The 12,235-nt window shown below is 36.4% G+C and overlaps 2 protein-coding genes across 4 annotated transcripts in view; both read right to left on the bottom strand.

Annotated features, from left to right (window-relative positions):
- LOC106457339 (patj homolog) overlaps positions 1-10,160 on the bottom strand; it is a 241,897-nt gene extending 231,737 nt beyond the window's left edge. The window contains exon 1 of one of the 3 annotated variants that reach the window (XM_022383220.1): positions 9,874-10,158. The gene's annotated coding sequence lies outside the window, so the exon portion shown is untranslated. Of the gene's footprint in view, positions 1-9,873 lie in introns of all 3 variants that reach the window. The other 2 variants (XM_022383221.1, XM_022383219.1) reach the window with 2 other exon arrangements.
- Positions 3,178-12,235, bottom strand: part of LOC106457340 (mucin-6-like) — a 96,547-nt gene continuing 87,489 nt past the window's right edge. The window contains exons 17-18 of the transcript XR_002610139.1: positions 11,369-11,372; positions 3,178-3,188 (exon numbers count right to left, since the gene is read on the bottom strand). The gene's annotated coding sequence lies outside the window, so the exon portion shown is untranslated. The remainder of the gene's footprint in view (positions 3,189-11,368; positions 11,373-12,235) is intronic.

Below are 12,235 nucleotides of genomic sequence, written 5' to 3' on the forward strand. Positions count from 1 at the left end.
TATCGAAACCCGGTTTCTATCGGTGTACGTCCGAAGACATACCGCTGTGCCACTGGGGGGGCTATTTCACAAAAAAAAAAACGATACAAATGTGATAGTTTTTTTACTTTCTTTGTGCATTATAAAAATGTTTTGGTTTAAAATATCTGTGACGAATTCTAGTATACTTCGTATTGTATCGATTGAACATATTCTGACATACACTAAGTTAGTATATAGGCCCGGCATGGCCAGGTGGTTAGGGCACTCGATTAGTAATCTGCGGGTCGCGGGTTCGAATCCCCGTCACACCAAACATGCTCGCCCTTTCAGCCGTTGGGGCGTTATAACGTGACGGTCGATCTCACTATTCGTTGGTAAAAGAGTAGCCCAAGAGTTAAGCTGTGGGTGATGATGTCTAGCTGCCTTTCCTCTTGTCTTACACTGCTAAATTAGGGACGGCTAGCGCAGATAGCCCTCGTGTAGCTTTACGCGAAATTCAAAACAAACAAACAAGCTGTAATTTGAAAATAATCGATATACTTCTTATTGTATCGATTCAACATATTCTGACATACACTAACTTTGTATATAAAATGATATGTATAATTCGTGTCAAACACGCATCACTCACTCACTTAGATACATTGAAATGCTCTTTATCAAACTCAAAAAATATATTACAATATATTTTATAGCACAAGCTTTGACCTTTAATAAAAGTGCAGATGGCGTGTTGTACACTATTTAATAAAAGAAGCGAATTTGAACAACAGAAAATTATTTACTTAATAACATTTAGATAGTTCCCTTAATCACCTAAAAGTAAAGGTCTAACTCAAGATGATTGATTTAGGAGCCTCTACAAAAGAATTTTTGGTTTGAGTATAAACAATGCGGGCTGTTCCGGCTCTAACAATGGGTGTAAATATATTTTCTTTGCTACCGAAAACCGCGGTTTATTGCTTGTAGCACAGCGGTATGTCTGCGGACTTAAAACGCTATAATCCGGGTTTCGATACCCGTGGTGGGCAGAGCACCGATAGCCCATCGTGTAGCTTTGTGCTTAATTACAAAAAAACTATCCTTGTTATTGTTCATTACTTTATTTTTAATGACCTTAGCAGAAAATTTGTTTTTAAAGAGGCAAACGTAATTGAAGTCTTCTGAAAAAGAACTCCGCTAAAAGCGATTGGGTTTTATTGTGTGTTTTTTCTGTAATTTACCAAACTATTTTACTTACATATTTTTTTTGTCCCCCAGCGGTAAGTTTAAGGACTTACAATCTTAAAATCTGGAGTTCGATTCCCCGCAATAGACAGAGCAGATAGCCCTATGTGGCTTTGCTCTACAGCACACAGTACAATTTTTTTTTTTTTACAGTCATGAATATAGTTTATAGTACCTTTACCTACCCTCTCCACTTTCAAAAGACAAACTATTATTGATACAAAATTAGTTTTACTGCCTTATGTATTTAATGATAATTTTTTCTTCTTCTTTTCCAACATCGGTATTTTGGTCGTATGATGGACCAGGGAGGGTCAAGTTCATGGTGACCTCTTCCTACTTTCCGAACTGTGATTTACTACCGGTGAATGTTGGTGTTGATACAACATGAGGGTCGGACCCCTTTCAGAGCAATGTTCATGTAGGTATCGACAGTTACATTCTGTGTTTTGCACTATATCTCTTGAGTCAGTTCCATAATGCACACGACACATTTCATTAGTTAGAGACTAACCGAATGCATTTTACATAAAATACCCTATTAAATGCATTGTTCTTAGGTTCTAACTAGTTTGTGGTTTTAAAGTCTGGTTATAGGTGGCCTTATTACATCCTTATTTCAAAAGTATATGTTTACAGGTGAGAGGTACTTAGGTGTATTTCCATCATGTACGTAGTAGCGATCAAGTTCGCAGAGTAGTTCATTCTTTTGCCAATTTTTAGCGAAGTAATTTATAGTATTATGCAAGAGTCTATCGGCTATTGTTTGTATGTTTGCATATCTGTGCACGAATTTTGATAAGGTACTGCGGGGGACTTTATATGCTGTGGTGATAAGTGAGTCTTATATAGATTGTACCTTATTTATATATTTCTCTTTTTTCTGAAAGATTGTTTGTGTGTGTTTGAATTTCGCGCAAAGCTACACGAATGCTATCTGTGCTAGTCGTTCCTAATTTGGCAGTGTAAGACTAGAGGGAAGGCTGCTAATCATCACCACCCACCGCTCAACTCTTGGGCTACTCTCTTACCAACGAATAGTGGGATCGACCGTCACATTATAACGTCCCCACGGCTGAAAGGGCGAGCATGTTTGGTGTGACTGGGATTCGAACCCGCGACCCGCAGAAGCGCCCTAGCCACCTGGCCATGACGGGCCTTTTCCGAAAGAATGAGATCATTTAACGATTGGCCATTTAAGGAAAAGTAAATTATTTAAGAACATTTTGATAATGCTTTCCCAAGTTGACAAATGACAAAAATATACAGTAAACTTTTTTCTACCATTTTAATAACAGATTCTATTAGAACATTTTAAATTAATTACGTCCTACAGACTACAATTACGCCACCATTGGGATCCTAAGTACTTCATTTATATTACATGGATTGTTTGTTTGTTTGGAATTAAGCACAAAGCTACACAATGTGCTATCTGTGCTCTGCCCACCACGGGTATCGAAACCCGGATTCTAGCGTTGTAAGTCCGCAGACATACCGCTTTGCCACTGGGGGGCAGCTTTAGCACAAAGCCACATATTTGATTATTTGCATTCTGTCTACTGCAAGAAATTTAGCTCCGAATTTTATCGTTGTAAATCGTAAACTTAACGCTAACCCACAGGGTGAATTTCAATATATACATATTTAAGTCGTCATGAGATTTCCCACTGTGTCAAAAAATGATTAATTACTATAGAAAAGATAGGACTCTTGTAAGGAATCAGACAACAAAATCGTAATATGTTAAATGTTTGATATTCGTGCAGCAATTTTGTTCTACCTTTAATCGTTAGAATTATAAAATCACAACCGCCTGAGTTAAGGAATTTCACTTTCCAAGAAGCCTTAGACATGGCCTAATGGTCGTCTTGCAGGCCTGCAGATCGGAAGGTCCAAAGCTCGAGCAGCAATATCCTATTGAACATATTCCGCACTTTCATTTGTAGGGACGTTATAACTATTTGATTGTTTTTCATCTTCTCAATTGTTCGGAATAAGAGCGGATGTGTCTGAATCTTGGGACCTTTGACCTGGCCATTTAGCTTGTATACATGGCGTATGAGGTTCCGTGCAGGTTAGATATCACAAATACCAAAATTCCTTCTAAATGTCGACTTAACTAACCTGCAGCAAAACACCTTTCATCTTCATCAACTACAAAGAGTGAAAAAGTTTGTTTACTCCACCAAATTAAGGATAGTTGTATGGTTGTTCGAGAAAGCTCTATCCAAATGAACAGCAAAATGAAGTTGTGTATGAACACTGACATCAAACTATTTAAACTTTCTCCAACACATTATGTTCAAAATTGATATTATAATATTGTATTAACGCTTGTGTATTTGTTGTTAAGCTGCACAATAAACTATCTGTGCCAACCGTTAGTATCGAACCCCAAATTTTTGCTTTATAAGCTCTCAAGCTTACCGTTAGGCCATCAGGTAGCTTACACCAACGATAAGTACAACGTTTTTTTTTTGTTTTGTTTTTTTGTTGGTCTGTTTTCTTTTCTTTTTTGTGAACGCTCTGAAATGCAATCCTAAAACTAAGTGTACGTCACTACTGTCTATTTTACTCACAAACCATTTCTTGAAATGTTTTAAAAAGTGGAGAAAACAGCTCTAAAAATATCGAGATTCCTTAGTTACTTCCTATTTCTGGCTTTCCATCAAGGTTGTGCTTTTCATCAAATTTCTACATCTTTTTTTTTATTTCAGCATTATGATTCTATCTCCAAAAGTTTTATTTTTTTTCCTGGAGTGTGACTCAAGACTTTGATTGAACTAGAAGACTGTTTCTACATTAAGACATATGTGTACACAACAACTGAAAATAAATTTCCTTAATTTATTCGTAGGTTAAAGATGGCACGTTATACCTGATCCTTTTGAAATCATAGTGGTCTAGGGGTGTAGGTATTATTACTTGATGCAAACACTCATCGCACTTAGAAGAAAAAAAAGCTGAATAAGTAAATAATAATTTAAGAAACCAGATAGCAAGGTTGACCTTTCACCTTCGCGGGTGAATGGGGATCTCCCTTTATTTTATCAGAGGAATTTTGTGTTCCGATTCGAAAAATCGCCTCAAAGTACCATTTATTATAATTATTACAAAATCTGCAATGGAGATACATTAAAAATAAATATTCAGCTAGTTTTATCATTATCATTAGCCTAGGCATAGTATCATAATTTGATGACGCTAGTAAGTCTCCTTAGCTTGGGTATGTAATAGAACATTTTACTGCTCTTTTTTTTTTTAGAAAGAAAATAATAAAACTATACACTCATCAGAAAAATTACAACTAGCGCTAATACAGCAAGCTTCTCCAATAGTGCCTGCATCTGAAATTATAGCAAGTACTAATGGCGCGGAAACTAGGGGTGGCGAGGATACAGAAGCGCCCCCTGGCTTGAATTATTTCCTGTTATATACAGGTGTTTCTATTATTTTGTTCAGTGATTATCAGCACCCCAATTACAGAAATTGTTCTACAATAGAAAAACAATATGTTTCTCTGCGGAGACATAATAACGTGACCACACCAAATAAATAATTAAAATACAATGTTCTAAAGAAGCCGTTGACGGTTTCCCCTTAAAAAATACTGTACATGTCTCGGCGTGGCCATATTTTGTAAACCAAAACCGAGGATACTTTTATATAAGTTGGACCTGTACTGTTTGTTTGTTTGTTTTTTGAATTTCGCGCAAAGCTACACGAGGGCTATCTGCGCTAGCCGTCCCTAATTTAGCAGTGTAAGACTAGAGGGAAGGCAGCTAGTCATCACCACCCACCGCCAACTCTTGGGCTACTATTTTACCAACGAATGGTGGGATTGACGGTCACATTATAACGCCCCCACGGCTGAAAGGGCGAGCATGTTCGGTGGGACGGGGATTCGAACCCGCGACCCTCCGATTGCGAGTCGAGCGCCCTAACCACCTGGCCATGCCGGGCCAGAGGCTTGTGTATAGAAGTGTTATTACTCGGTAATGTATGGAGATACGTGATGCCATTTGTGTTTTACTTTTTGTCACCAGGATGATGTCAGTGTTTTCCAGCGTTACTAAACTTACACCGACGACTGTCACAGTCATGCCTTTCCTTGTACCTGTACTGACTGTTTACGTTTTCTTCTTCTTCCAAACACCTTTCAATTGACCGCTATTCCTTCATTTCTCAACAGATTGACTTGAAACATGGTAGAGTTATACCTTGGTCCAATACGCCCAGTGCCTCTTTCTTTTCCTTTTTTTATTTTATTATTTAGGCCTTTTTTAAGGATTTTATGATATGAAAAGTCAAACAATCCAAAAATGTATATTTTAGGCTCCTGTGCAGTCATTGGCATACAAAAAGTTTGTATTTGCCCATTTGAGTTTTTTTAGGAGGATCAGAGCTCACAAAAAAACAACATAATTTTAGATTTTTGGTCAATTACTTGATCGTATTTTAACAAATTTACATGAAATTTAGTTCAAAGGTACTTTTTCATAAGTCCTATACAGATACATACAAATATGCTCATTTTTTGGTCATTTTAGGAAGGGTGAGTCAAAAGGTTAAATAAACCCATAATTTTAGGTGGGTTGGTCAATAACTTAGCCTTGTTTCGATAAAGTTACGTAGAATTTGATAAAAAAAAAGATACTCTCAGAGATATGGACAGTTTTGTGTCGAAATTGGCCATGTTTGGATTGCGTGGCAGTGACATGTTGCATTCGCCCACATATGTTGGCTTCTTGCATTTTAAACTGTGTCAGAACGTTCCCTAAAAGAATCAGCTCTTGTCACAAACACGAACAAATTTTCGCCACGTTATTCTGTCCACCACTTCCACATTTTAGTGCTTTCCTATTTGCCCACGTACATATAATTTGGGTTCGTAGATTCCTCAATCTCATTTGCTACTGCTGCATTTGCCTACACGGGTTTTCGGGCGTTTGCTTTCATTCTGTTTGCAGATTGTATTTTTATAGGTGACCAATCAAGAGCAGTATCTTCCACTACTGTTACCACCCACCCCCGATGGCTCAGCAGTAAGCTTTAGGGCTTATAGCCTACGAATTTGGGTTTGATCATTAGAACTGACAAAGCGCAAATAGCCCACTGTGTAGATTTGCGCTTAGCAACAAAACAAAGAAACATTTCACGACTTATAACCTCCTTCCCTCTCTGACGATATAAATGGTGTTTATTATTATTTGTTTGTCTGTTTTATCTGTCTACTGACTCACCTATCTGTCGACCTTTTCTGTCTAATGAACTTAACTATCACTCGATTTATATGTCTGTGTGTGTTTTTATGTGTGGGGGCGCGAGTCCCTTTGATACCTGCTTTTGCGCACACGGATGGTTAATAACTACAAATATTTAATAATTGTTTATCATAATATCAGCTATGTTTAGACAAATATAATGTTTTATGTGTTGTTTGAAAGTGATTAAAGAATACTAGTTTAAAAAGAAAAAAAACGAGATGACCGAGGGCTATTTAACTCGTCTGTTGTCTCTCCACCTACAGAAATGATGTTAAAATAATAATAATGTTTTATGTGGTGTTTGAAAGTGATTAAAGAATACTAGTTTAAAAAGAAAAAAAACGAGATGACCGAGGGCTATTTAACTCGTCTGTTGTCTCTCCACCTACAAAAATGACCAACTCTAAGCCCTCTAAGTCAATGCGTCTAATCAATGAAATTTCATACAATTTCAAACTAACAGCACACCGGCACACCATTACAAAATTATTCAAAATATTTTAAGTACGAAAGAAAAAGAATTCTCTAAATAATAATTCTGTATTTGTATTTTCAAAACTTATAATTTCCATCCTACTAGTTCCTCTACTTAAATAAAGCTATCATTAGCAGTTAATCCAAGCCCTTAATCAATATTTCAGAATAAGCAGATTTCAGGCTGTCTTTAGCTTCTCTTTAGAACTCAAATATTTTTTAACGAGACATCACTCTACAGATGTCTAGTACGTTATATTAAAACGATTTTGGAGCCTCACCACGTCGTTACAGTCCATGTCGCCATGTTTTGCCGTGCTTTGTCTTAAGGCCAAGCATCTTGACAATATTCCTGTACCATAATTTCCATTGCAAAAGGCTCCATCATAAAGCTATAATGCCCAAGAAATATCATTTCCCACTGCTTGCTTTCCATAAGCAATCTAGAGTACGAGGACGATGGTTACACAGTGCCCTCTTCAACAGTCCGATCACATTGAAATCCATAAACGCTACGTCAGGTGACTTGTTCGTTATGTATTCGTATGGAACAGCACGAATACTCGTTTCAATCACCAGCTGCTTCAGGTATGCGATAGTTGGGTGGATATATCGTGGAAGCATATTGTGTGCGCGTGAGTTGCGTTACTTTTCCAGAAGAACGTTTTTCTTGATTATATTGTGTGTTGTTGCCTGTGGCGCGTGGACGGCTTTTGTCACTGACCTTTGTACTCATAGATTCTCCCGTGTTACAAGACGCCGCCCTTTGTTTACTACGGCTGGGGGTACGATTTGCTACAAATCTCTTTCTGGGTGACAATGGTGCCTTAAGTTGATCGATATTTTCGTCCCCCGGTGGGACAACAGCATGTTTACAGACTTATAACGCTATAATCGGGGGTTCGTTTCCCCACGGTGGACACAACAGATAGCCCATTGTGCCTTTGCTCTAAAAATAAGCAAGCAAGCACGCAAACCTTTTTATTTTTCAGTGTCATCAACGACAGAGGATATCCCTGTCTTGGAAATTATAAATATCTGATCTGAAAACATCTTTATGATAGAAGTGTAGGAATAGCTTGCGTCGGAAAGGGCTGTTATATACCCTTTCTGATAGCCATCAGTCTTCTGTGACATCACACTATCAAAGAAACGCGAAGTAATTACATTTCGTACATCTGATACATGTGGTATCACTGTGACTTTATATCTGCTTTGGTTGTCACGTGTCTTGCTTATTTGCATATTCAAAATTGTTTTGATATAGAAGCTCGTTCCTGTACCCTTCTACCCTTCCCAACGTGTGCGCTTCACAATTCTTCCCACACAACCAATATCTTCAACAATAACATGAATTAAACTCCAAAACTCTTCTTAAAACAGAATAGTCATATCAGGTTGTTGTTGTTTTTTTTCTTCTCACTCATTAATATATTTGTTTAACTCACAGCTTCGTTTCCTTATTGCCATTATACACTTCAATTTTTTTTCTTGATTATCTCTTAGCTCATCAAACCTTTCCATTCACATTTGAGGCTCAGAATTATTAATATCATCATGTTTATTTTGATAACCAAAAGCTTCTTCCAATCTTACCTGTATACTTTGTTTCTATTGGTCTGCGTCTGTGTGGCTGTAAACACAATCAAACGGGAATCCTTTTCATGTATTGGTCTGTATGCCGTGTATTTGTGTGATTGTAAACACAATCAAACATGAGTGCTTTGTTTGTGCAGACTAATACAAACAAAGGGCACCTGTTTGAGTGTGACCATAAACACAGGGCATATTGACCAATAAATACAAAATATACAAATACACGATATATAGACCTAATACAGATCAAAGAAACCTGCATAAATACAAAACATACTAACACTCGACATACAGATCTAATACAAATAACATAAACCAACATTACCATTACCATACAAACACAGAGAGTGCAGCTCAGTACAAACAAAGGGCACCTGTTTGAGTGTGACCATAAACACAGGGCATCTACAGGTTTCTTTTGGCTGTATTAAAATCTGTATGTCACGTGTTTGTATGTTATTGTTTTTTATTTCTACAGGTTTCTTTTGGCTGTATTAAATCTGTGTGTCACGTGTTGTATGTTATTGTTTTTTATTTCTACAGGTTTCTTTTGGTCTGTATTAAATCTGTGTGTCACGTGTTTGTATGTTATTGTTTTTTATTTCTACAGGTTTCTTTTGGCTGTATTAAATCTGTGTGTCACGTGTTTGTATGTTATTGTTTTTTTATTTCTATAGGTTTCTTTTGGTTGTATTAGATCTGTATGTCATATATGTTTATATGTTTTGTCTTAGTGAATAACATTCTTTACTACTAACCTAACTGAGTTAATATTCCTCAGTTGTTCGTGAATGGGCTCCAGTGTTATTATAGAGTGTAAGCATTGTGCTTATGTTACAGCTTACAAAACTGGAAGATTCTTAAAACGTGTTAGGGTTATATCCATGCAGACTATTGAAAATCTTTAAAACACTTTACTCAAGAGAGATGTGACTACAAAATATGATTTGTTAATTAACATCGTATACTACTGCAGTCGAGTGAGTTATAATACGGAACGTTCTTATTTATTTAGAATGTTATTCTGTGGATATAATATCATACAACGTTCATAAAAAGCTTAGAACTGAAGTTGAATAGATTAATTTTCTTACATATTTTAAAATCAGTAGCATATTGTCGCATATATTTTATGACCAATGGAATTGATTGAAAATACTGTAATTCGAAAAACAAAATATTTCATCGCTAAAATTAATAACGTGCTAAGCCTAGCTGAAGTATATTAACAAGAGTTTAACTATCCAATATTATACCAAACCCAACTTATAAGCCAGAGAAAAACATTTTATCTCCTTCTCAAATATAGTTGGATAGGTCTTACCTATATCAAATCTAGCTTGCAGAACTCCCTAGGCTTAACCCATCTTTCAGACAAGATATTTTAATGAGGCTGCATAGCTAGTTCCATGGTGTACTATTAATTATATACTCGTTTTCTAACTCGTTTACGACATGAAAACACTCACGCTAGGCTCCTTCCGGAGCAAACGGTAAACCAAAGTTTCAAACTAATTGCCGCTACTCAGATTTTGAAAGTATCTCTGTAGTCTACTGTTTGTTGGAGAAAAATAAAGTCAAGCTGAAAATTTTCGAAAGGAACTGCAAACTACAGCATGTTCACGTGATGCACAAACTGTGATGCTGATTATACCAGCCTACAGAGACAATAGGATTTGTGGAAGTGTGAGAATCTTTTGCGGGTGAAAATTAATAATCCCAGTACTGTCACTAATGTGGCAAGCCGAACCGTTCAAGATCGTGTTATACATCCGCTGTGTTCTATCAGATCCACTTTGTCTTAGTTTTCACACGATCAATTTCATATATCATTTCTCATGTAGCTCTTGCTGGTTCAGATGGCGAGTGTCGTATAACTGTCAGCGTAATTATTTATAATATCCTCGAAACGTAGCACACATGCCTTACACTTCAACTCAGTTAGGAGTACACGTACATGTAGAAGCGCCATATGGATTTTCAACGGAAGGTTTCTTTGCAAGGGTGGAGTTACGTTGCGTACGGCGATCATGTCAGTCTCCTTATTCACCAATGGTAAAATAATAGAGCGCGTGCATAGGTATCAATTTTAGTTTCCTTGGCAACGGCTATAAATGCTGTCCTCTGTTCACAACGGAAAGGGTTGCTGCAATCATGATCTACAAAGTTTCATAACAGTTGCGATGTAGATACGGAAGACCACTGGGATATAGTAATTAGAGAATTAACAGTGGTAGATACTACTATTTTGTAGTTTTATCTATATGCCTGGTTCGAGAAACATGATGATGAAAAACGTCGTTCTCAAAATGGCAACAAATATCAAAATGATAGAACAAAAAATTACATAAGTTTGTTAAGTGTTATCTTGCAACAAGCCTGATTAAAAACAAGACACGGTATCGCTTTATTTCTCTGTTATGTTTTTCAATGAATAACTGAATCAAATATTTTGAACTGTTTGATATAATGCACCAATTAATCTTGTTCTCTAAAATTTCTTTAAAAAAGAACGTTAATGAAGAACGTTTCGTTGGTCGGATAATGTGATACACTCAACTTCGTTATTAATTTACCAACAATAATCAAGTGTACTTTAGAGTTATTGTACTAAGGTAAAAGTTTTGACTAGAGGGAAGGCAGCTAGTCATCACCACCCACCGCCAACTGCCAACTCTTGGGCTACTCTTTTACCAACGAATAGTGGGATTGACCGTCACATTATAACGCCCACACGGCTGAAAGGGTGTGACGGGGATTCGAACCCGCGACCCTCAGATTGCGAGTCGAGTGCCTTAACCACCTGGCCATGCCTTTACACTGCTAAATTAGGGACGGCTAGCGCAGATAGCCCTCGTGTAGCTTTGCGCGAAATTCAAAAACAAACAAACACATTTCGCAAGTAATGAAATAACTAATTTTTAATTCGTACTACAAAGTATGAATTTTAGGAGCGTTTAGCGATTCCTGTAAAAAAAGATTAAGCCCGTGTGATAATGAAACTAAATGTAATTTGTAATTTATTAAGTATTATTCAAACCACAGTTTTTCAGAAATTTATTAATATGTGAATTTTAACTATTTATTTTGAGATGACTTAAAACATATTATAAATCTCAGTAATGCGACTTCGAATCAACCGGTGATATTAAATAGTAAGGTAAAATGAAGTACAGATATAAATATAACTAAGCTAATTACCACTCGGGAACTATTTTTTGTGCTAATTCTCACGAAAACATGTGGTGTTAGTCTACGAACACTTTCTAACCATCCTTTATTACCACAAAAACTACTTATATTGGACTAATAATCCTGATATCAGAACTTGACTAGATTATTTCTCAATGATAATGCTAAACATAATTGCTAAATTTTATCTACTTTTTCTTGTTAGCTTATCAAATACTTGAAACATATCCTATATAAAAAGCAGTTGAATAAAACATGAAAATAATAGAATGAATTAACAGTTTACGTTCTGATGTCAGAAGCTGAACGAAGAACAGGGTGGAAAGAGTGTTATAGTTCCACAACTGTGGAGGAGGAACTACATTCTATATAGAATTCCAGTAGGAATTGGATTTACATTTTATGTGAAAATATTATACAGTTTTATACAGAAAAAATTTTCCAGTAAAGTAAACAAATACATTATTGTTCTATGAGAAGCTCAATCATATGAT

This window comes from Limulus polyphemus, unplaced genomic scaffold, assembly GCF_000517525.1.
Source record: "Limulus polyphemus unplaced genomic scaffold, Limulus_polyphemus-2.1.2 Scaffold318, whole genome shotgun sequence".
Lineage (NCBI taxonomy): Eukaryota > Metazoa > Arthropoda > Merostomata > Xiphosura > Limulidae > Limulus > Limulus polyphemus.